This window comes from Mytilus galloprovincialis, chromosome 7, assembly GCF_965363235.1.
Source record: "Mytilus galloprovincialis chromosome 7, xbMytGall1.hap1.1, whole genome shotgun sequence".
Lineage (NCBI taxonomy): Eukaryota > Metazoa > Mollusca > Bivalvia > Mytilida > Mytilidae > Mytilus > Mytilus galloprovincialis.
The window spans coordinates 85,229,758-85,246,101 of NC_134844.1; positions in this window are offsets into that span (position 1 = coordinate 85,229,758).

The following is a 16,344-nucleotide window of genomic DNA, read 5'->3' on the forward strand; positions in this document are numbered from 1 at the left end:
TCCGAGTCTGACAACGTATTGTTATGCGTTTACTTTACTACATTGGTTAGAGGTATAGGGGGAGGGTTGAGATCTCACAAACATGTTTAACCCTGCCGCATTTTTGCGCCTGTCCCAAGTCAGGAGCCTCTGGCCTTTGTTAGTCTTGTATTATTTTAATTTTAGTTTCTTGTGTACAATTTGGAAATTAGTATGGCGTTCATTATCACTGGACTAGTATATATTTGTTTAGGGGCCAGCTGAAGGACGCCTCCGGGTGCGGGAATTTCTCGCTACATTGAAGACCTGTTGGTGACCCTCTGCTGTTGTTGTTTTTTATTTGGTCGGGTTGTTGTCTCTTTGACACATTCCCCATTTCCATTCTCAATTTTATGATGAATACATTGTTTCGGGTAGGCTAGAAATGGAGGTACATGTATGGTCAAGAAACCAGAAACATGCAATAAATTTATTTTGGCCTTAATATTATACAGTACTCCAGTAGATAAACTTCATGTATATTTAATGTATATGTATAGACAGAATGGAACAATTGAGTCTATGTCATGTATGTTACTGAAATAAGTGATTTTTAAATCACTTATTTGAGTAGCAAATTCGAGGTTTTGTCACAAATTGGAATTTTGTATTTTTTTCAAAATTTTAAACAGATAGGTTTAAATAATATCTTTTAATTAGTAAAATTTAAAAAAAAAATAACTTTTTGCTTCTTTTAAGTAGCAAGGTTTATGCCTTTGATGCTATCATTTAGCTGAAAATTCTATTTTTGTTGAAAAAATGCTATAATAATGGCTTTACATAATGAACTGATACTTTCTTTAAAGATTTTCCCCAGCAGTGGGAGTATTTTTCCTGTGAAGTTCAAGGTTTCATCTTTCAGATTATGTAATAAAATTCTACTGTTCGCGATAAAAATTTCACTGTTCGGGGGTGTTGAAATTAGTGGGGGTTATTAAAAGAATGATACTTAAAGAAGTGATTTTTGGAAAGGAAATTGAGGTCTGATACTTAAACAAGTGATTTTTATGTCATTATCCTAGATTCAGTACAAGGTCATCACCTGAAATGACCTGGTCATCCTAGACAACACAGATGTTGGTTCTGATAAGTTTAGAAACATAATTAGTCCCTGGATCATTAGTATTCTATATTTAAAGCAACAATAAAATTAAATCACTTCTTCTAGTGATTAATTTGTACTACTTAAATAGGTGATTATTTAAGAAAGACAACTCTAACTTCCAACCTTTATGGAAATAATGTTACTTGAATCAGTGATTTATAAAATCACTTATTTAAGTAAGTCCCCTGACTGCTGACTGGCAGGGTTCATCAGACATTGAGCTAAATGTCATGGGTTCATTGGTCAATGTTGAATTTTTGTGGTTTTGTCTATTTTAAAATGTTTCTCAGATGTGATATAAAAAAGAAGATGTGGTATGATTGCCAATGAGACAACTATCCACAAAAGACCAAAATGACACAGACATTAACAACTATAGGTCACCGTACGGCCTTCAACAATGAGCAAAGCCCATACCGCATAGTCAGCTATAAAAGGCCCCGATAAGACAATGTAAAACAATTCAAACGAGAAAACTAACGGCCTTATTCATGGGGAAAAAAAATTAACGAAAAACAAATATGTAACACATAAACAAACGACAACCACTGACTATACAGGTTCCTGACTTGGGACAGGCACATACATAAATAATGTGGCGGGGTTAAACATGTTAGCGGGATCCCAACCCTTCCCCTAACCTGGGACAGTGGTAGAACAGTATAACATAAGAACGAACTATAAAAAAGTGATAAGCTACATCATGTACATTGTACATGTATAGGATCACTATTTTGTTTGGCATATGACATGAATGTTAGGCTTTATCTAACAATGAGCACATTTTCATGGTTTTCATTAATTTGAATAAGGAGATGTGGTATGAATTTTGATGAGACAACCATCAACCATAGACCATGTAAACCAAGTGATGTGCTTGTTAGCTATATAATAGGTTACTCCACAACCTTCAACAATGATCAAAACTAATACTTCATAATGAGCGCCCTATATAAAGGGTTCTGCATTGCAAGCAACACCGTCAATGTAAAAAAAAAACAGACGAGAAGCCCTACAGTGATGATAGTTTGATTTATATACAAAAGCTACATACAATGTACAAACAAATATGATAAACAGCAAGCAACAAAACACACTACATACATTGAAAAATAAACCTGTGTTAGGGTGGTGCAACTTTCATGTACAATTCTAGCATAAAAGAAAAAATATTAAAAAAAAACTGATATACACATGATACAGTGTATCCAAAAAAAACAAACCATATGGAACCAAAATACCATAGATGTATATATGACTACCAACATAATAATCAATATTTAATAGATCAGTGTTAAAATATATTAACACATGCAAAAGAATATCTAAAGAATGTTTTGACGGACTTTGCGAATGCCTACTCGAATCCAATCTATTAGAAAAATCAGTTATTACAGAAGAGTGTCTACCATGCACTTGCACTGCACTTTATACTAGAATTTCTTTTGACAACCCTGCATACATCCTTATCCATTTAAGGATTCTCTACCTTCACGAAACTTTAGAGGCGTTGGTTCAACAGTCCTTCATTTATATTAGAATAGTATGATAGCAGAATATATCGACATGAACATATCATATGTATATATATCATGTATATAGAATGATATATTCAAATGGATGAAAATCATTAACATTTAGCATGCATGTAACTGTATAAACAAATATACAAATATGTATATAACAACAAACCAGAGTATATACTGATTTGTATCACTACAATGTAAAATTTATTCATCGTCCATCGACGAATTTGTCTCAGAAAAAAATATATCTCTGTCATGTCTGTTCACATGGTACATTTACCTCACTTATACATGTAGGTTTATATATGTGATAAAACCCGGCGAAATAAGAACTCGATGGTTAATATTTTTGCGTCCATGTGGAGAGTTATTAATAAAGACATTTGAACCTCAAATAACAGTGGCGTAGCTAGGTGTTTGTTACGTGTACGCCCGAACCTCGGCGAGGGGTCTGAGGGCCTAAGTCATAGCACCTGTTGGTAGTTGGTTCAACGTGACGAAGCCCCCGTAAGCTTACAGGTTATCAAGAATGAGATACCGTTCCCGTTGTTGAAAATTCTCATCAATAGCAACATACTTAAAGAATTTAAATGGTTTATTTTTAATGTTTAGTTTATTCATCGTGTTGATATGGAATCTAATGGTCATTAGATATAGAGAAAAGTCTAAAACAGTTTCTTTAAAATATGTTCAAAAGGAGCCATATGGGGTAATTGTCGTTAATGAACATGAAATAATTAATGTTCGGAAGGTTTCTGTTGAATCCTGGTTCTCGGCTGGAATTGCCTTCCGCGTAAACACGGCCGACACTCGGCTAACCGAGAGATTGGTCGGTTAATCTATATTGAGTATGCGGCTATATGGGCGATTGGTCTGTTAATCGGGTTGGTTATACGTCTGTTAAGAGTAAAACGCACAATTTAATGTTAAACTCTATCAAATATACAGATTTTTGGCATATTATAAGAACCAAATCAAAAAAAGAAAAGTGTCTGACAAAATGATATCTATCATAGAATATTTTCCACCTGTAAAAACATTTCATAGTCTGCGCAGTTTTCAGTAAAACTAAAAGGCGTCGCGCAAGTATGTATAATTTATGCTTATACGCATAGCAATTTTTTAATAAAAGGCGAAACACACAATTTTAGATATCATTTAAAGGACACAAAATAGTACTTTGGTTCTAAAAATTAAATTGACATTAGTAAATATTTCATAATTGTAATATAACGTGAATAATACCACGTTTCAGTGAAAATTATGGGAATAAAGTCTGATAATGGGTTGGACAATTGAAACTGTGTCAGTTAAGAGTTATTTAGCCACGGCAATAGTTTTGCTACATTTATATTTTCCCATTGATAAAGTAAAGATTGAGATGTTCTTGAGTAAAAAAAAAAAATATGACAATACGGTGCAACAGTATCGTTCTAGTAAGAACATTTTTATTTTGACCTTTGCATTTTGTTGAAGGGTGTGTCACTTCAATATAGCATGATACATGTATGGATTGGCCGCTGGAATATGCATACATTTAATATCAACGTTTTCAATCAGCCTTAATTTTTGAATCTGTTCAAAGAAGCATGTTCTCAAATCCGACTGAAAGTGTCTTTCTAATACAACACAGGGGTACATATAACGTGTTGTCGTTCTCATATGCACATGCTATTTGTCACTGGATGTTAACCCCTAATTCGTCAGCATCATCCAATTGATTCTTTTCTTCTATTACTTAATCATATGTTGTTTTCAAATCATTCTAAAGAAGGTAATGGAAAGGAGCGGATGCAGCTACATTTTGTTAACTTCAGTTTAAATTCATTTTATTCCGTTTAGTTCCTTTTTACATAAGTGCAGAGGAGAAGTGCAGTTGTCCGCATGTAAACTTCTAGCATTCGTCACCAATAGGAGTACATTGCAATCCGGTACTGTTTCAACACCCACGGGTGTTTCATGTCTGTATTCTTAAACAATTTTATTTTTTCTCTCTTTTTTAGCAATGCATCAATCTCTACTGTCCTTATCTACTATTCATATTCTGCGTCTCAATCCAGATTCTCGTGTATACCATGAGGGTCCGCATAGGGGTTGGTGTTTATTTCTGTATTCTTTAAATTGTTATGTCACTTTTCTCTACATCTTACTCAGTATTATTAATTAGTATATTTTAACTTATTTGATTCGTTCAGGTATAGTCACAGGTTAAACTATATTTTCGAAGGTGATCAAAAACGGCGGATAGCAAAATGCATATTGCACGGTTTATTTATATGTCGTTAATGTATAGGAGACAATATGATATCTATAAAATTCACACAATATCAAATGACGATTTTGATACAAATATGGTTGGAAATTTGATAATATAACAATTATAGCCTATGTATGAGGTCAATACAGGATATATCGACCCAAAGAAGTATGTCGACCTAGGACTTCGTCCTCAGTCAATATACTTCTTTTAGGTCCATATATTCTTGTATTGCCCTCATACAAAGGCTATAATTGTATATTATTCCACTGTTTATACACATTGATAGTTTAACCAATATTTGATTGGTTGAGACTATCCCACGTGTCATTGAACAAATCTTCATATCTCCCTGAGGCACGGGAAATAAATGTATATTATTCTTTCTCTATTCTTTATATTTAAGCATCCCAATATATTTTACTTACTGATGTTTAGTTACATTACGACGTTTATCTCTGATTTATATACTGGTTACCAATGAAGATGACAAATTGGTGTCATTCATTATGTAAACAGAATCCATACGATATATGCTACCATTCTTGGATGAAATTAATATTACTTTAATATAACACTTTTTGAAACCATTTTTATCAATTTTCAATTTCCATTGTCTAAATTGTTAATAATTGGTCGTGTGTTGCTATCGTATATTTTATATTTCATTGGTCATGTGTTGTTTCCTTGTATTTTAGCTGCTCGTCTTGAGCCTACCCATTTGATCCGATAACACCCCATATAGCACTAAAATTATATTTTTATTGCCATTCATAACTCTTAACAGACCAATTAACAGACCGGGTTTTATACATCCGACCCATTAAAAGACCAGGTTTTAAATAAAGATTGATTTATGTCACTAAAATGCAGATTTTCGTGTAGATTTTTCACACAAATATATCAATATGGTTAACAAACATAATGCCTGTCTTTTTTCGATGTTCAAAATATTGCATGCAAGTAGAATCAACCAACGTGTCATTTTGTGTACATTTTGTGTGTGTAAAATGTGTATAAATTTATTGATGAGTAACCCGCCTTTTCATTTTATAGATCGTGCATCGAAGCTAGAAAAATAATAAGTACACCACTGGATTCAGTATATTGAATTGTTTTGTTAGACATGAATAATGTTTATAATAAAGATATATTGAAAAAGTTATACAATGAAACATGCTAAACTTTCAATGATTTTCTCGATAACACCTGATTAACAGACTTTAGCCAACCCGATTAACAGACCAACCGCCGATATAGCCGCATACTCAATATAGATTAACCGACCAATCTCTCGGTTAGCCGAGTGTCGGCCGTGGTAAAGTGAATGCATTTATCTATCTTTTACAGGAATATCCGACTCGACCCAATTTTAACGAAAATCTATAAATCTTTTGAAAAAGTCCCATATCGTTAAATTGAATAAAGATAAGTCCTTCTGTCAAATTAATACTGCCACAATGGAAGAAAAAAAAGCTTTCAAAATTTTGATTCAGACATCAATCAGAAAAAAGCTTCTTCTATCATAAAATCCAAAAAAGGTTTGACAAAGTAATTGATCTATAACAAACTTTAATCCCAGACTGTATCTACTTGCGCAACAAGTTTTTTTTTAATTCTAAATAAAAATTATGGCAAAATTAAACAGATAATTTCATCATTATGCTCTTGATACTCTTTTTGTCATGCACAGTTTCTGTCCAACTTCCATACAAAGGTTTGCTTGAGGTATTTATATTTAAAATAAACACCTTTTTAACCCCACACTTATCCCAAAGAGGGGGGTCAAGAGTGACACCACCGACGAAATTTAGAATCGCATATGTCTTGCTATTCGGACATATAGAAATGTCACAGGCTCGACAAAAATGGAAACCACATATCGAATCACAGAATATAATGAATTCATTTAAATAGCAGGAAAGTTGGTAGAATTCTCTGAAGATTCACAACTAGTAGATTCAGACTTTGAGAAACAAATCTATATAATATGATACCTTTTGTTTGAAAAGTAAAATTCGTCACTTTAATTCAAAATTGAAAAAAAAAATTACAGGGCTGATGTACTATTTATAAGTTATTTGTATTTTATTGAGATTTAAATTCAAGTGTACGCCCGGGCGTTTTGACGTAAACGTAGGTACGCGCATGAATAAGACACCACTCGGTACAATAACAGTACAAAGTTGAGTAAATCTGACTAGACTATTAAAAAACCCGGTAAATAATATAAATTGAATTTAGATACAAGACATTAACGAATATTTCAGTGTTTTCCATAGCTACAAAAGATGCGTTGAAAGTTCAGCATAACTGAGATTTTATTTGTATTTATAAATCAAAATTGTTAGAACCGAGTACGGTAACTTGTATACTTTTCAAATAGTCACAAGAACTTAAAAACAAACAAATTAATTCTAAAAGTGTCCATGTCGTATGAACTAAGCCCTCGGCAGTTTTTTACGGGGATAAGTTTGACAAGTGTGTATATTCCCGCTGGGTTTATAGTATATTGACCGTTATTATGAAGTTATGTGATTCGTAAATCTACGGGTATTGGAGGTAAAACCTTACATGCATGAATGATTTCACAACAAGGTTATAAAAATTAAAACGTTGTCATTATGATAATTTCGAAAAGTGTCTTATATGATATTATAAGATCCAAAGGGTCAAAAATTGAACTTTGTTTCATTTCAACAAAAATTGAATTCTTAGGATTCAAACGCATTGATCTCAGGAATTTCTTCACTGTCGTTCCCTCAATAACTGCATTAAACAGTTTCTAATCATTATTCATTCGAAACCATTTTATTATACCAATGTCTCACACACAACATAATATAGTATACTGTTGTCTATTAGTCCATCATCCACACTTCAGACAATAACTAGAAAACACTTCCCCCTACTTTCAAGAAAATTTGTTGAAATATTTATATCTATTGACATAAGCTCCACATCGATTTTAGAAATTTTAGAATTTTCATTATCATGTTATGAAGAGAGATTTTATCCTTAAAAAAGAGAGAATTTCCCAATTTTGAACAATAACACAAAAATGCATCCATCACCTTTAATTAAACTTTGGTGAATTGTTTACACCATTGACCTAAGGTCCCTTTTGATTGTAATAAATTTCAGATTATACATTTCTGTGTTATGAATTTTTATATATGCTAAAAAAAAGAAGGGATTTTATAGTTTTTGGACACCTTTAAGTGCAGGAGTTTCTGGCTACATTGAAAACCCATTGGAGGCCTTCAGCTGTTGTCTACTCTATGGTTGGGTTGTTGTCACTTTGACGCTTTCCTCATTTCCCATCTCAATTATTCACATAAACACTTCCACATCATTTTATAAAACTTGGGTGAATTGTCTATGTCTGTTGACTTCAGCTACATTCCAAAATTTAAAACAAGATTAACAACTACAGGTCCCCAAATAGCCTTCAACAATGACAAAAGCTCATACAGCACAGTCAGCTATAAAAGACCTTAAAATGACAAATATAAAACAACTGAAATGAGAAAACAAATAGACTAATAATTGTACAAAACAAAATAGTTCAACCTTTAAGCAAGCTTAAAAGGAATCAAGACATATCATGCGCTTACAGTGCAGCTATTTATTAACAAACTCCATATTCAAACACTCAAACAACTAATTCACAGAGAGGGGTGGAAGTTGAAGCCCCCCCTTTTTTTTATCAGTCTATGCATTTGAATGAAGACATGTACACATCAACTCAATTTGTTAATACACATTTCCAGTCTAGCTTTCAATACATTTGTAACGACCTTTAACCCCACTGACAATTTGCGTCTGTGTCCATACTTGTATGATATTATAAGATACATTTTTTTACAAATAAATTGAGACACCTTGTTCAATTTATCTAACAGGTGCATGTAACTGTGTTTAAGCATTAAATGCGCATAAACCAGTCCCATGTGAAATTGCAGGTATCTCTTACGGTGGTCTGTTTTTTTTTCGAAGAGATGCGAGACAAGGGAGTGTCAATTGAGTTATTAATTTACAACATTTACCAGATAAGCGGGGAATCCAAAAATTTTCAGCGGCAGATATTTCAAAATGTTTTTGTTTTTACAATCAGTTTCTATTTATACTAATGTATTAAATGGGTATGGCAGTTGTGTCTTTTTTTATAACAACCTTTTTAAAAAATTGCACACGATGTAATTGTATTTAAAATAATTTAACCTATCCAGGACTGTCAGATAGAAATTTGGTATCCGTAACTTTTAAGTCTATAAAATGACTACCAATATTTGAAAGTTGCGACACTTATGGATTATTAAACTGTTGCTGTATAATGGTTGTAGCAATCATATTTTAACTGTAACAACCTTTTCGACGTTTAAACAGTTTATTTACGACTGTTTCAACGTTTTGCGTGTTGGAACAGTTATTAAATAACTGTAACAACTTTCAAAAGGTTGCAACAGTCGTATTATAACCGTGACAACATTTTCGGCGTTTTAACAGTGTATTTATGACTGTTACAACGTTTTTCGAGTTGGGACAGTTGTAAACCAACTGTTACAACTTGAAATTAGTTGTATCAGTCCTTTAATGTTTGTGACAGCTATTTCTAGCGTTGTTGCAGTCGATTTATGTTGGAGACAAACACTTTAAAAGTTGGGACAGTTATAAAATAACTGAAACAGTAACATTTTACAACTGTTACAACTTTAACAAACAATTACAGTCTTAGAACGACTGTTACTGGTATGGACAGTTGTTATTTCGTCCAGTAGTGCCAGTGGTTGTAAATAAACTCATCATAGATACCAGGATTAAAATTTGATGTTTACGCCTGACGAGCGTTTCGTCTACAAAAGACTCATCAGTGGCGCTCGGATAAAAAAATGTAAAAGAAGCCAAAAAAAGTACGAAGTTTTGCTTTTGGACCAAATTCCTAAAAGTTTTGCCATCACATTATCAAAAATTATTTTCATTATCCTGAAAGTTGTATCAGGATGATCATTTGCGGATCGAAACAGCCTTTTGAGCTGATTTTAGATGCACGTTTGTTTTCTTTTCAAGTTCGCTTGTCTTTACACGTTTCTCATGTTTTTTGTATTAATACATCCTTTGCTTTCAAATGTTTGAGTTATTATTTAAGAGAATCAAAACACTTCGGAAAAATGAAATTGACTTTTTTCATACTACTGATGGGTGACTATATAATTTTCAGAAATGGTTACCTACTCTCAGGAAGGTCATTCTGATACTGTATCACATTAGGCAGCCAAAAGAAGTAAAACGAAGTTTATATTGATGTAATTTTGTGAATTTTTACTTTTTTCCAAGTTGCTTACTTGATTTTACTTGCGGAAAAACTGCGATTATTACCAGTTTTTGATGGGGTTCGTTTTGCTTAGTCTTTATTTTTTGTATTGTGTTTTGTGTACTACTGTTTGCCTATTTGTCTTTATCTTTTTTAGTCATGGTTTTTTCAGTATATTTTCGATTTTTTATATGCGTCTGAATGTCCCTCTGGTATCTTCCACTCCTTTTCTAAGAAAGAAGCCGGTGATCCACTGTTTGCATATCGAAGATGTCACTTATTTCATTAACTGTTGTTATATAAACTAATCTGTTGTTTTTCTCTGTTGAGCTGCTACATTTTGTCATACCAATACTGAATATTAGTATCCATGGCAATCATACCACATTCTTGTGAAATCATTAAAAGATACAGTTTTACGTTTATGGTGCGTATCGGTTTTTAACTATGATTTTGTCAATCCATAAAAATGCAGTTGTCGAATGATGAAAAAACTAATTCCAAAAAATATTAATTCCAAAATTAAATAAAAGTCAAAAATGCCATACAGGAACCAACGACAACCACCGGATACTGCAAAGGTTGATGGGTTGTGTCCAGCAGACAAAGAATATAGCATGATTCATGAGTAAAGACGTATAAAAGTGCTCTCTCATCTAAGCAGAAACATCGGAAAAAGCAGAACAGTCAAATTATCTATTGCAACCTTTCTTGCCTTGAGTTTTATTTTTACAGTAGAATCATCCAAAGTGGTGTTGCAGATGGAAAAATACCACAAACCGTAGATATAAGCATAACTTTTATCGCATTGTAGACCGTTATACGTTGAATTTTTACTTTGTTCCTAGCAAAACCTACCAAAAAGGTAACAGATTGGTATGTTTTAAGTAGGTCACCATACAGTTATTTTACATCTTCAAAACGGTAATTAGTGTATTACTAACATGCATTGTTTAATTTTTTTTATTTAGATTCTAAATTAGAGATACAATGATTTCAGAACTAATTCAAAAACGTTTTTCATCGATTGTATGTGCTGTTCACCTTATTTCAAAGAAGCCAATTAGTATTATTTCAAAAAGTAAAAGAGATAATTGCATGTTTTCGATTTTCAGTTAAGTTTAACGAGTCAAAGTTGTATAAAAAATCGCACCATAATGTGTGACACAGCCCGTTCACTGGCCCTTGACGTAATTGATAGCTAAACATGCATTTTCTGCTATATGGTCGGGTTGTTGGCTCTTTGACACATTCCCCATTTCCATTCTCAATTTTATTGGTTTAGTTAAAGTATAGACTCAACTAATGACCTTCCACAGCTCAAAAATCTAGTCTTTTGATAAAACAAATCGCTATCAACGTCTGAATGTTAAAACAATACCTTATAATTTTAAACATTCAATCAAAACAGTTGTTGCATTCAGGTATTACAAATCCACTTTAAACTGTCTTTTATTGAAACATTACAAAATGGACTTTAAATTCCTTATATTCAAACATAACTACATGACTTCTTACTGTCTGAAATTCAAATATCACAACATGACCTCTGATCGTCTTACATAAATACAAACGTCAAACCTGATGCTTTATAACGAGTGAGTGAGTGAGTTTATGAACTCTTGCATTGCTTTGTTCATATGTGATTTGTTGCAAGGAAAAGCTTCTGGAATTAGTCTATCATGTCTGCGTATATCTAAAACTCCACATTGCTGATTTGTTTTCTAGATTTATAGGTAAACTTGTAATAATTTACCTCTTATATTCCACGGCACTGTATCCTGCTGACAGATTGCAAATTGTTCTTGTAGCAATGTATGAGATTTTTTTACTTCGTCTTGGGATCTCTCCATTTTTAGATGAGATGATCTCAGGCTTTCCAATGATCCTTTTAATTGTCTGATTTCGTCGTTTGAACGTTTGATATCCATCATTATTTCTTGATTAGTCTGATCTAAAGGTTTTGTTTTCAGTTGAACACACTCCTGTTTCATTATTTGTCCTCCTAATCTATCAATGGCCTGAAAAAAATATGAAAATACTTAAAACTAGAGTGTGGAATGCGAACAATACGAAACTAATGGAAGGTTTTATTACCTCTTGCAGTGTACGCAAATCCTCGCTCTATATACTGGCGTTACTCTTTTAATATTACACATTCCCAATTCAGCAATGATAATAAATGACCTGCTTGGTTTGTTATTTAGAAAGCAATGTTGAACTTATATATATTTTTTTATGCAAACGTCTAAATATGTTTTTCATATTTTAAAAGAAAAACAGTAGCAGCCCCCACGGAATATATGTTATAAAACTATTCGTTTTACAAGAAATATCTTTAATAAGTTTGTTTCTAAAATCACTTCCAAAGGTTTATGGCTATAAGGCATAAACTGCTTTGACACCAGCACTAATGAATTAGATCAAAGTATGGAACGCCACAGCTGTCTTATGTGGAACTCTGATATTACTTTATGATGTTTTATCATTACTTAATAATAGTTGTCCTTATTTGATATGGTTTTGACATTACGCAATGCTGTTTTAATATAACTCAATATGGAATAGTCTTTACTTAATGATATTTCGATGTTACACGATATGGTTTCGTATTGACTTGATATAGTTTTGTCATTACTCAATATGCTTTTGTCATTACTCAATATTGTTTTGTCATTACTCGATGTGGTTTCACAATTATTTAATATGGTTGTGTCATTAGTCAATGTAGATTTAACATTACTTGATGTGTATGTGACTTAACGTAATGTACTTGTTTCATTACATGATGTGATTTTGTTATTTCGTAATGAGGTTTGGCCTATTCTTTATATGGTTTTAACATTACGTAATGATATTTCAAAATATGACCATTTTACACTACTTGATGTGTTTGTTTCATTATTTGATGTGGTCTTTTTATTCTTTGATGTATGCCTGTCATTCTTTGATGTGGTTATGCATGGCCATTACTTGATTAGGTAAAACCACGTGACCAATTTGGAAAAACCTGGTCTATTTTTAGATAGATTTCCATGTTGTATGTGCCTCTAATGCGTTTGGCCATTCATCTAATTAGTGTTCAAATTAAGATACGGGTTTCTGTTTAAGTTAAACTTTGAGTTAGTTTTCGATTGAAAGTCATACTTGTAATTAAAGTTCTAGTTAGAATTGATTTTCGAGTTGGACATCGAGTTTGAGTCACATTTAAATCCAGTTTTAGTTACAACTTTGAATTTGAGTCACTTCTTGACAATATATATATACGGAGTGTTGAAGACTGTACAGTTGCCTTTATATGATTTCTTACATCCACTACATTTAAACTCTGGTTGATATTGTCTCCATGGCAATAACGCCACATCTAACTTTATTTCAACTCCTATGTTCCGTTTTGTATACTGCAACATTGTTTATTTAGTACGCATATCCCGAAAACCTTTTTTCGGAAGCCCGAGCAAAAGCCCTTGTTCCGCGATAGAATAACTTAATTGGTTTGGGGATATCCCAGTTATGTCCGAAATACTGTAACCTTTTTAGGATTTCATCTTTTTTGTTATTGTCTGCCGTTCCCATTTTTCATACCAAATAACTCTGAACAACTACTCGAACTTTAATTTTATTTTTAACTTTGCCGATACCCACCAAAAGCACTTTAAACAAACGACATATTGAAATTTGTTAAAAAATAAGATTTTTTTTCACAAAGTGCATGGTGGCCTTTTGTAGCTGACTATAGTCTTAGATGCATGATTTTTTTTATTAGTTGTTAGGGGCTTTGAAATAGCTGTTAGCTAACTGTGAGTACTCTCAGATCTGTTTATTGTGTCTTTTTGTGTCGTGATGTATAAGTACCCGGCCACGTTCACTTTTCGGAAGCCCGAGCAAAAGCCCTTGTTCCGCGATAGAAAAAAATAATTACGAACTCAAAAAGACATATAAAATAACTCGAATTTCAACTTGAAATCTTAATAAATCTATGTACGGCTTACATTCGAATCTAACTCAAACTCTACCTCAAGAAGTGACTCAAATTTAAAGTTGTAACTAGAACTCAAATGTGACTCAAACTCGATGTCCAACTAAAAAATCAATTCTAAATAGAACTTTTATTGTAAGTATGACTTTCATTTGAAAACTAACTCAAACTTAAACTTAAACAGTAACCTATACTTTAATTTGAACACTAATTAGATGGATGGTCAAACGCATAACATGGAAATCTATTTAAAAATAGACCAGGTTTTTCCGAATTGGTCATGTGGTTTTACCTCATCAAGTAATGGGATAACCACATCAAAGAATGAAAAGACCACATCAAATAATGAAACAAACACATCAAGTAGTGTAAAATGGTCAAATTTTGAAACATCATTACGTAATGTTAACACCATATAAAGAAAAGACAAAACCTCATTACGAAATAACAAATTCACATCATGTAATGAAACAACTACATTACGTTAAGTCACATTCAAATCAAGTAATGTTAAAACCACATTGATTAATGACACAATCATATTAAATAATGGTGAAACCACATCGAGTAATGACAAAAGCATATTGAGTAATGACAAAAGCATATTGGAAATGACAAAACTATATCAAGTCAATACGAAACCATATCGTGTGATATCGAAATATCATCAAGTAATGACTATTCAATATTGAGTTATATTAAAACAGCATTGCGTTATGTCAAAAACATATCAAATAACGACAAACTATTATTAAGTAATGATAAAACATTATAAAGTAATATCAGAGTTCCACATAAGACAGCTGTGGCGTTCCATATCAAAGCTTAATCTGATAAACAAGAAAGAAGTAGGTGCGGAAAGGGCCGATTTCGGCCTCAAATTGCAGGTTCATCTGATGAAAGATTTTGGACACTTTTTGATACTAAAGTCTCTTCTGTAATCGATTTTATTAGTCTATATGAAAGGATTTAACTGATTAAGTCATCAAAGACGCTCACATTTAATCAAATATGCCATAATATGTCAATTTTCAGATTTTTTTTGTCAAAAATGAAAGTGGCCGCATCCGTGTTCACTCTCAACCTTTATACATGTTATGAATTATCATCAAATACAACTTACATCTAAATATTAAGAATCAACACAAATGCGGCCACTTCCATTTATTAAAGACGGAAATCGTCTTAAATTTAACCCAAATGCTAAAATTGTGAAGATTTCAGTAATTTAGCATGACTCAATAATGCTAGTACCCGATACATATGCATTGTATTGTTAAAATCAGCCCATATTTATGTAACAGAAGTATTCTACTTTCCAATAAATAGCTTAAAGTTCACATTTTAACAATTTTGTAAAACTGCTATATTTTGGGCCCAAAAAGGGGTCTTACAGGACCTACTCATATAAATCTTCAAATCACTTTAATTTGTGTTTTGTTATTTGTCAACCTCATCATCGAGTTTTTACCTTTTCATAATACGTCTAATACATTGCGGTTTCTATCACAAATGTACATGGATTATAGTATTAAATGATGACATAAACATCTTCGGAGTTTGGAATGAAACAAAAGATTTTGACAATAATTGTGAGCAAGCACGCAAAACCGTGAAAACACACTTCACAAATGTTTTACACAACTTACAAAAACATTATACAAATTATATGAATCAAAGACGCCAACTAAAGACGACAACAAATAGGTGTCGTTGTTCATAGCAAAGAGAAAGTCTAAAGGAAAAAAGTTTATGTGATTGATAGTAAATAGACAACGACTTAATAGAAGAGTTTTTGCAGTTAATAGTACAAACCTTATATAGTATACAATATCTCGATCAAATATAACTTACTGTGAATTCATTATTATTCGTTGGATACCAATTTTCGTGGTTTCCATGAGTACAGATGAAACACGAATTCAAATGTTCAACGAATTACACATTTTCTAAAGGATGTGTATGCAGAGATTAGTAAAACCACAAAATCAAATACCCACGAACATACTGGTTTTCCTCAATCCACGAAAATTGATACTCATGAAGGTAAGTAAAATTGATATTCAAGGTTACACAAAATGAATACTGCATTGTGAGAATCTATTGCTTCCAAATTGAGCTGAAGCCAGGAATGCCCCCCCCCCC